Source organism: Sus scrofa, chromosome 5 (assembly GCF_000003025.6).
Source record: "Sus scrofa isolate TJ Tabasco breed Duroc chromosome 5, Sscrofa11.1, whole genome shotgun sequence".
Taxonomy (NCBI): Eukaryota; Metazoa; Chordata; class Mammalia; order Artiodactyla; family Suidae; genus Sus; species Sus scrofa.
Window position 1 is genome coordinate 103,922,621 of NC_010447.5, and position 10,356 is coordinate 103,932,976.

The following is a 10,356-nucleotide window of genomic DNA, read 5'->3' on the forward strand; positions in this document are numbered from 1 at the left end:
AGAAAAATAAGAACAAACAAAACCTAAAGTCAGCAGAAGGAAGGAAATCATAAAGAACAGAGAGGGAATCAATAAAATAGAGATTCGGTAAACAACAGAAAAAAATCAATAAAGCCAAGAGCTGGTTCTTTGAAAGGGTAAACAAAATTGACAAACCTCTGGTCAGACTCACCAAGAAGAAGAGTGAAAGAACTCAAATAAACAAAATAAGAAATGGAAAAGGAGAAATCACAATGGAGACTGTAGAAATACAAAAAAGTGTAAGAGAAAAATACTATGAACAATTGTATGCTAACGAATTTGACAACCTAGAAGAAATCCGGACAACTTTCTAGAGACATGCAACCCACCAAAACTGAGTCAAGAAGAAGTAGGTCAACTGAACAGCCTATCACTAGGAATGAAATTGAATATGTAATAAAAACATTCTCTACAAACAAAAGTCCAGGACCAGGTGGCTTCACAGGTGCATTCTACCAAACATACAGAGAAGAACTTGTACCCATTCTCCTTAAACTTTTCCAAATGTTTAAGTGGAAAGAACACTCCCAAAGACATTTTGTGAAGCTACCACCACCCTAATTATTTATTTAGTTTTGTCTTTTTAGGGCTGCACCTATGGCAAATGGAAGTTCCCAGGCTAGGTGTTGAATTAGAGCTATAGCTGCCAGCCTATCACAGGCACAGCAACACCAGATCCAAGCCACATCTGTGACCTATACCATAGCCGATGGCAATGCCAGATCCTTAACCCACTGAGCAAGACCAGGGATCAAACCTGCATCCTCATCGATACTAGTTGGCTCGTTACCATTGCTCCTCCATGGGAACTCTGATAAATGACAAAATTAATGGCTTATATAGACATTTTCTCCAAAAAAATATATGCAAATACCCAAAAAGCACATGAAAATATGTTAAATGACATTAGTCACTGAGGAAACACAAATGAAAACCACACTGAGACCACTTGTGGTTAGTGACATGAGACATCATGTCCACTGGAATGACCATTTAAGAAAAAAAGGAAAATAACAAGTGTTTGGAAGGATATGGAAAAACTGGAATCTTTGTGCACTGCTGGTGGAAATGTAAAATGGTACAGTGCTGTGGAGAGCAATGTGCTGGTTCCTCAGAAAGGTAAACATAGAATTATCATATAACCTAATAACTTCCCTCCCGGTATGAATACCTCTGCAAAGGGATTAAAAACACGTGTTCAAAAAACTTGTACAAAATATTCATGGTAGCTCTGTTTATAATAATCAAAAGGTAGAAACAAATATCCATCAACCCATAAATGAGTAAACAAAGTATTGAGTACCTGTTCAATAGAAAATAATTCAGCTGTGGAGAAAATTACTGCGTGCTTCACTGATACCTGCCACAGCATGGATAGCCTTGAAAACATGCCAAGTGAAAGAAGCCAGATATGAAGGATACATATTGTATGGTTACAGTTACGTGAAATATCCAGAATAGGTTAATTCATAGAGACAGGAAGTTGATGGATTAGTGGTTGCCAGGGGTTAGGAAAGTAGTGAATTGGGAGTGACCACTTAGTAAGTACGTAGTTTCTGTTTGGGGCAATAAAAAATTTCTGAAACTAGAGTTCCACTTGTATGTTGGGGGCAATGTGGCGATGGCTGCACATTGCGCGTGTATGGAATGCCACAGAATTGTACACTTTAAAATGATTACAATGACAAAATTAATGTTATCTTGCTTTACCACAATTGAACGCATTTGTGTGTGTCTGCTAATGATTAGCTAGAGGACATATGATTTCTAAACATAGGGAGTAGACAAAAAAGAACTAAAAAATTGAAATAAAAGCATCTGAAAGAAACTCACTGAAAAATACATGTAGTATGGTTAGTAAGTTATACACTCATATGTAGGTATATTTCATGTTAATTTTCTAAATAAAACTAAAGAATAAGATACTGCATAAAAGACTCAGCACACAGAAGCCTTCACAGATCCTGGTTTTAATCTCTGCAGTTTACAGAACAGACTAAGCAGAGCTGAAATTTACAAAATAAAAGAATTAGACTGGAAGACAAATCAGATGAAATTACCAGAGTGCATCACCAACACACATTAAATAGAGAAATGAACATCATGGAGAGGAAAAGACTGAACGTCCGTACCGTTGGAATTTCAGAAGAAGAAAAGAAAAAAAATGGAAAGAAGCAGTATTTCGCTATGAAGGATAATGTTCCATAAACGATGAGTGTTCTTGTGTTTCAACAAGATCCTCAGATTCAGAAAGTAATACAAATTATAAGATGAATAATTTCTATTTCTATTGAGGTTTAATATAGGTAAGTCAGTGCAACAATATCCTTCTTTCCTAATTTCTATCATAAATGTTTTTCTCAAGGCAGCCTAATAACTATTTATAATAAATGCACATACATGCTTCATGTAACAATTCTAATGTGCCTTTCCCACTAAAGACATGACGTCAATGTACTTTCTCACAGCTAATGAATAATAATTTAATCTACACTAGCTTCTGCTAAGCAAGCATGATGATTATTTCAGGAGAAATGGATATTGAACACAAACATTTTTTCTTGGTTCCAAACTCTACCGTAGGTAGGAAAATTTCATGACCACTGGACCTATCTTGGAAATCTTTCCAGAAGCTAAATCTGTATTTTTTGTTTGTTTTTGAGGGCAAAAAGAGAGACATATACTTTAGACGTGGAATAGCTTTGTTAAGTCAAAAATGAGACAAAAATGGAATAGGAATATTTGAATGGGAATCATTTTGGTAAATGAGGAACATATAGCCATTATAAATATATCTGGGCTTTAAAAAAATCACTGGATATCTATTGATTTAATATATTAGGTTAAAATAAAGGTCATTTACTCTTTTTATTTAATGTATTTAAAGTCATCCCAGGAAATTTGCTTAAAAAATTGATCCATCTAACTATCCTTAGATTTATTTTTTAAAAAACATAAAATCAACTTGTATCTCTATCCTACCTTCCCTATACATCCCCAGATTTGCTGTGATGCGGGACCAAGCTCATTCTTTGCCAAGATTTTGGGGATATTGGTTTATACTAAAATTCTTTCTTTATGAGTAAAATAAGAATATGAAAAGGCATTTAATAAATAAGCCACCATGTAAAAGACTTTCTGTAGCTGTACCTTATTAAAACACTTATGAAGTGCTTATACCTGGAAAATAAAACACTCCTAACCACTTTGAAGCATTGCTGTACTTCCAAGACCTTCGACTTCCCCTTTCTGTTATTGGGTATGTCGCGTTCTCTTCACATTAGATCATCATGCTTTGGAATGAAGGATAAGAACCTTGAGCAAGACTATGCTGGGTCTCAGAAATTTAAAAATAAAAATTGATATGTAAATTCAGGATAAGTAATATACATGAAAATAATCTACAGTGATGTCTTATAGCCTCCTTATACAATCTCAACAGATAATCTTGTCAAATTTCATGAAGTCGGACCAACAATAGGTAGTCAAGTTGAGGAATGATATTGTCAAGAAATGCATTAGGAATTTAGGCCTTAATAATAATAAAAGGAGAAGACTTTGGATATTGATCAAAAGACTTTGGCCTGTTCCAGTAGATATGTGTGGTGCAGTGAGGTAGGTACTAGCCACATGGGGCTATCCAGCACCTGAGAATTAAGATGTGCTATAAGCATAAAACTGTCACTGGATTTTTAAGACTTAGCATGAAAAAAAGAACATGCAATATGTCATGAAAAGTTTTTATGTTGATTACATTTTGGGCCACACCCATAGCATGCAGATGTTCCTGGGCCAGGGGCTGAGCCTGTGCCACACCGGTGACCTGAGCCGCTGCAGTGACAACACACTGCACCACGAGGGAACACTTTTACATTGATTACACTTTGAAATAACAGTACATTGGGTTAAATAAAATGTTATCACAAGTTCTTTATTTTCATGTGGTTGCTAGAAATTTTTAAATGACGTATGTAGTTCATAGTTGTGGATTTCATTATTTTTCTGTTGGACACTGCAGTATGTAGCGGATTTTCAACGACAAAGTTCTTGGTCATCCATGGCTGTTTTTTTGACCAAAGATTCCATCAAGAGGGTCACTCGTTTAGGTCAAGGCCCAAAAATGCTGATTAAAAATTTCAAGTATTAGGCTAATAGAGTTAGTATATGGATTAATATCAGGTTTATGTGGTAAAAATAGTTTTTCAAAGATGTATAACTGTGGCAATACAATTTCCAATAACTCTAATCACATTTTGAATCTTTAGAAGCCATTTTTTTATATCTGATCTGTTCTTTTTCCACTTTCAATATATACATTATACAAAGAATGTACTATGTTCTTTGTTTCTATAAATAACTTAGTGTTTACTTAATATTTTAGTACACATACCATACACTTTATTTTATATTTTAAGAATTTTCACTAAGTTCTGGTAACACTATGAAAAAAATCCTTTTACTTATAGTTAGTGTTATTTTACAATGCCAGCATAAACCTATGGCTCCAGTTTGGTTAAGAAAGGAAAATATTAAAGACTGTGGGGAGCAGTCTAAAACCTGCTTATGGTTTTAGTGGTTTGATATGGTTTATAAGTCATATTAAATTACCTCACTCTTCTACACCTGACTATTTGCAGTGAATTATGCTGCTACAGACATCATAATTTTTTTCATTCTAATTCAATACTATGTCTGATTTTTTATCTTTCTTTTATAATTTGTTCTTATATATTATTCTATCTCTCAAGTTTCCTGAATGAGAGTATGTTTTGTTTATAATTTAGGAAAAAAATTAAATAACAAAGGTGTAGGAGAACTCAGAAGGAGCGAGTGGAGTGGACACTTACAGTTTCTCATTGACAACTACCTTCCCCATCTCTTTTGGGTGCAGCCCTGGATTTCCTTCAGAAACTCTCCTTCTCCGCTCTTACCCTAATTGTCTAGCTGGAGCTAAACTCTCCTTCTCCGCTCTTACCCTAATGGTCTAGCTGGAGCTGACTGTCATCTTTAGTGCTTATTGCATCACATCTCTTTGGCCACAGGGATGGCCACTAATCAGCCAATTTTAAGTCAGTCTTAAGATTTTTACTGAGGCAACCAATAGAGAGATGCTGATTTTTGCTAAGGAAAAAGAACATAAATCTGGAGCTGTTAGAAGTCATATTGCATTATAGGGAGAGAGCTCTTCTGAAAATGGAGTCGAGAGAGAAAAGGTGAACTAGTAGAAAAAGACTTAACCTCATCTGAGTCCTTGTATCCTAGTATCTAAAAACAGCCTACCTTTGGACAACCCAGATACACGTGTCAAAAAACTACCCTGAATTCTTTAAAACAGTTTAAGTTGGGAGTTCCCTAATGGCATAGAGGTTTAAGGATCTGGTGTTGTCATTGCTGTGGTTAGGTTCACTCCCTGGCCTGGGAACTTCTGCAGGCCTTGGGAGCAGACGAAAAGAAAGAAAGAGGGGCTGGGAAGGAGGGAGAGAGGGAGAGGGAAGGAAGGAAGGAGGGAAGGAAGGAAAGAGAGAGAAAGAAAGAGAGGGGGAGAGAGAGGGAGGAAGGAAAGAAGGAAGGAAGGGAAAAAACAATTTAAGATGGGTTTTCTGTCATAAGGTTGACATTTAGCTAAAACAACTATCCGGCTACACCATTTGTTTGTGGGACATCCTGATGAATTGGGCCTGTTCTGATTATTTGCTACACACATCATTCTGATTACTAAATATTTTAAATATTACCTTCACTTTTGATCAAAAGAACTTGAGTAATAATGCAAACTTGGAAACAGAAATACAACAAGAGTAAGGGTAACTTTTCAGTTGACAAGAAAAGAATGAGGAAGGGCAAAAAAAAATCAATCCACAAAGATATAATTAAACAAACAGGTGCTTTTGCCATCAGATTATAAAAAGATATCAACCCATCTTTTCTGCCCAATCATGTTATTTGCCCTCTTGGAGTATTTTCCTCTTTTATTAAGTAGGTGTTAAAAATAACTGCCCTGCCTATCTTACAATACTGTGTGTACCAAATCGGACACTATGTATGAAAACATCTCCTGTGTAAACTATTCTATGGGAAGAAATAATATTAACAAAGACAAATGAATGCTTCAATAATGTAAATTAATATTACCCCATTTGATTCTTACATCTGATTTTTTGGTTATCTATCTTCCCCGTGTGTGAAAGTACATTATCAACTTAGCTTCCATGTTACAAAAAAGGTACTTTATCATCATAGATAATAGTATTTCAAAGCTTATTGTCCTTAAAGTTATTTCCATTGTATTTTTGCTCATGCATTTTCTCATTCTCCTTTCACTACTCGCTGTAATGTCAGTCATGAAAGTAAAACATTGCTTCTGCCATCTTTCCTCTTTGAAAACATCCAAAGGCTCTGAGCCGTGATGTGTTTGACTATTATTTGTTAGCCTGGCCAGGGAGATTTCCTTTTTTATGCTTTAATTTGTATAGTTACATGGTTATTTTTATAGCAAAAGGAATATTTGTGTTTTTCTTATTTAAGATAGGACCAATTTTTGTAAAAATTTTGAAATATATATATGTGTGTTTGCGATTTACCCAAATTACTAATAACTTTTAAAAATTTAATTACATAGATACTTCATGGGATATCTATTTTTAAAAAGTTTTTTCACACTTAAACATCCTTCCCTACTATTAAGTGCTACTACATTGGAGTCCCTATCATATCTTTTTTCCTCTTTTTAAAAAATTTATTTATTTTTATTGAAGTATAGTTGATCTACAATTGTTGTATGAATTTCTTTTGTACAGCAAAGTGATTCAGTTATACAAATACATGCATTTTTAAAATATTCTTTTCCTTTATGGTTTATCACAGGATATTGAATATAGTTCCCTGTTCTATACAGTAGGACATGGACGTTATCCATTCTATATATAATAGTTTGCATCTAGTAATCCCCAAATCCCAATCCTTCCCTCCTGCACCCTCTCTCCCACTTGGCGACCATAAGTCTTTTCTCTATGTCTATGAGTCCACTTCTCGTTCATAAATTAAGTTCATTTGTGTTATATTTTAGATTCCACATATAAATGGTATCACATGGTATTTGTCTTTCTCTTTCTGACTTACTTCACTTAGTATGAGCATCTCTAGGTCCACCTATGTTGCCGCAAATGGCATTATTTCATTCTTTTTTATGGCTGAGTAGTATTCCATTGCATATATATACTACATCTTCTTAATCCATTCATCTGTCAATGGACACTTAGGTTATTTCTATGTCTTGGCTATTGTGAAGAGTGCTACCATGAATATCAGGGTGCTTGTATATTTATTAATTGTAGTTTTATCTAGATATAGGCCAAGAGCAGAACTGATAGATCATATACTAGTTCTCTATTTAGTTTTCTGAGGAACCTCCATACTGTTCTCCATAGAGGCTGGATGAACTTGCATTCCCACAAACAGTGTAGGAGGGTCCACTTTTCTCTGCACTCTCTCTAGCATTTGTTATTTGTTGATCCTGAGTCATATCTTAATGTAGCATTGACTACCATCACTATTTATACTTTATCGCAGAGTATATCCCATTTTAGAAAAAGGACTACATTCCATATCGAAGGGTCAGCTGCATTAGACAGTTTCTAATGTCCACCAGTGCTCAACAGGTGATATAAAAATATGAAGAGAGCCAGATGTAAGACAAGAGGCACTAAGTGCTTTTATTTTGATCAGCAATTATACCCAACCAATTATAATGCCTTTTTAAACTTCAGGAGGGACAAAAATACACACCAAACAAAGCAGTATTCCAAACATTTTTATGTTCAAAAACTACTAATTTGAGTCTCTGGTAATCCTTACTAATTGGGTATTTATCCCATAAAAGTTGTGTGAGAATAAAGAGACCAATAATTCTTTTATCTACATTAATTAAGAAGCAAAATATTATTATCTTTGCTTCATCCAGTGATAAAATAAGAGAACCTGAATACCAATAACTTGGTATTTGGAATATGAAGAATAACTTCATGTTGTTCTTCCTTTCAAATAAGAAGCATAAATAGAGTATCAGAAAAATTTGCTTGTAGAGAAGGTTCTTGTGAAACAATTCTACAGTTCAGCAAGCTTAGATTTTTCAACCATATTCGAATGTTATGTGGCCACCATGCCTTTTAAATATAACGTTTCATTATTTTAATGAAAGTTACTTTTGCCCATTTGGATTTTATTGAAAATAATTCTAATATTAGAATTTTTACAGAGAAATTAATTTACACTTTAAGCCAGAAATCATTAATGACAATTTTTGCAGGCTCCTGGGGACATCCAGGTATAAGTTGATACTTATCTTACACTGTGTTTATGTTGACTAATTTTCCTGAACAACCTGGTCAAATAAGTGACTTGCCAGTTCTACTTCAAACTGAATATGTCTCTAGGGACTTCATCAGTTGGTAGTAACTACTGACCAATTTATGAAACACTCTTGCATAGACTGCAATTTGTTCAATGAAAGTTTCCTTATGCAAATTGATCTTGAACTTTTTCAATTTTTGAAGCATCATCAACATTATTCTTTAAAAATTACTAGGTCAGATATGTAACCTATTTACAATTCAGGCATTAAAAAAAAACTAGACTGTATAAAGAAGAGTTTGGTTTAGCCACTAATTATCTACTTAATCTGAGTGTTAGTTTCCTCATTGTTTATATAGGAGAAATGATACATCTGAAGATGTATTATTAAATGAGGTAAATGCATGCATTCAGTGGTATTTTAGCTATGCACCAGGCATTGACGGGAATTAGTGGTCCAAAAGGGATTCTGGCCCTAGTAACTCTTCATTCCAATTCTTAAAGTTTCCTCAGGAAAATGGCAATTTATTGAACTTGGAACATGAAAATTAAATTTATCAATCAATTGTTAGATAAATATGATACATATATTAAAAATTAAAAAGACAATCTACTAATCATAAGTCTTTGGTCAGGTAAATTGGTTTATCATTTTCTCTTACTTCTGATAAGATGATACAATAGTTCAAGAAATGGTATCATGAACACAAAAAATTATCTTGATTATATTCTAGCAAGATTTTCTCTTTGAATGAGAATAAGAGAAAGAGAAAATCCATAGAAAATTCCTAAATCCAATTATTTTAAAATTAGTTATACTTTGGGTGTAGCCTAGATGGCAGAATAGGAAGACCCTAAGTCACATCCTCCCACAAGCACACCACAATTGCAACTGTTTACAACTATCTATGAGAATAACTGGAAGACTAGCAGAACATATTTTTCTACAGCTAAAAACACAAAGAAGAAAACACAACAAGATGGGTACAGGAGAGGAGACACAGTATAGTCAAGACTCACACCCCTAGGTGGGCAATCTGAAAATGGGAGAATAATCACAATTGCAGATATTCTCTCCAAGAAGCAATGGATTCAGACCCCACAGACTTACATATGGGAGAATTTGAGGGGTGGAGGAAGTAGAGACTCTGCTCTTAATAAGGATATATAGGATTTTCCATCAGGGCACAGCAGAAACCAATCTGACTAGGAAATATGAGGTTGCAGGTTTGATCTCTGGTCTCACTCAGTGGGTTAAGGATCTGGCATTGCCATGAGCTGTGGTGTAGGTTGCAGATGTGGCTCAGATCCTGCATTGCTGTGTCTGTAGGCCAGCTGTAGCTCTTATTAGACCCCTAGCCTGGGAAACTCCATATGCTGCAGGTATGGCCCTAAAAAAAAAAGATACATAAAATCCCACATACTACCAGTCCCTGCACAGAGGCTGTAATCTGAAAGTAGCCTGGGTCAGACCCACTTGCTGATCTTGGAGAGCCTCCCAGAAAGGCAGGAGGCATTGGAACTCCTATGGGGACACAGATAATGGCAGTAGCCGTCTATGTATCTAGTTCTACCATAAGGACAGTGGTGCTGGGAAGTACCGTTTGGAGTTCTTCTAGCCCATTATAATGAGGAGCTTACCAGCCCACCAGCATCAGCCCCAAGGATCCCAGGGCCGAGCAGCCAGTTTCATGAAGACCCGGCCCCATGCACCAGTTCTAGGACCACAAGCCCCAGCAGCCAGCTGCCCCAGGACAGGGCCCAACCTCCAAATGGGCTGACACCAGCTCTAGGACACACTAGTTCATGCAGCCAGCCATGCTGGGCCCTGGCCTTGCCTATCAATGGCTCATCAGTCATCACACAAGACAGCCTGGCAGTGAACCAGGTTGGTATCTATCCTTGAATAACAGTGCGCTCACAATAGTCAGTCTCACCACAATAAAAGGTCCCAGACAACCTAGACAAGGGGCACTCCCAGAGCTT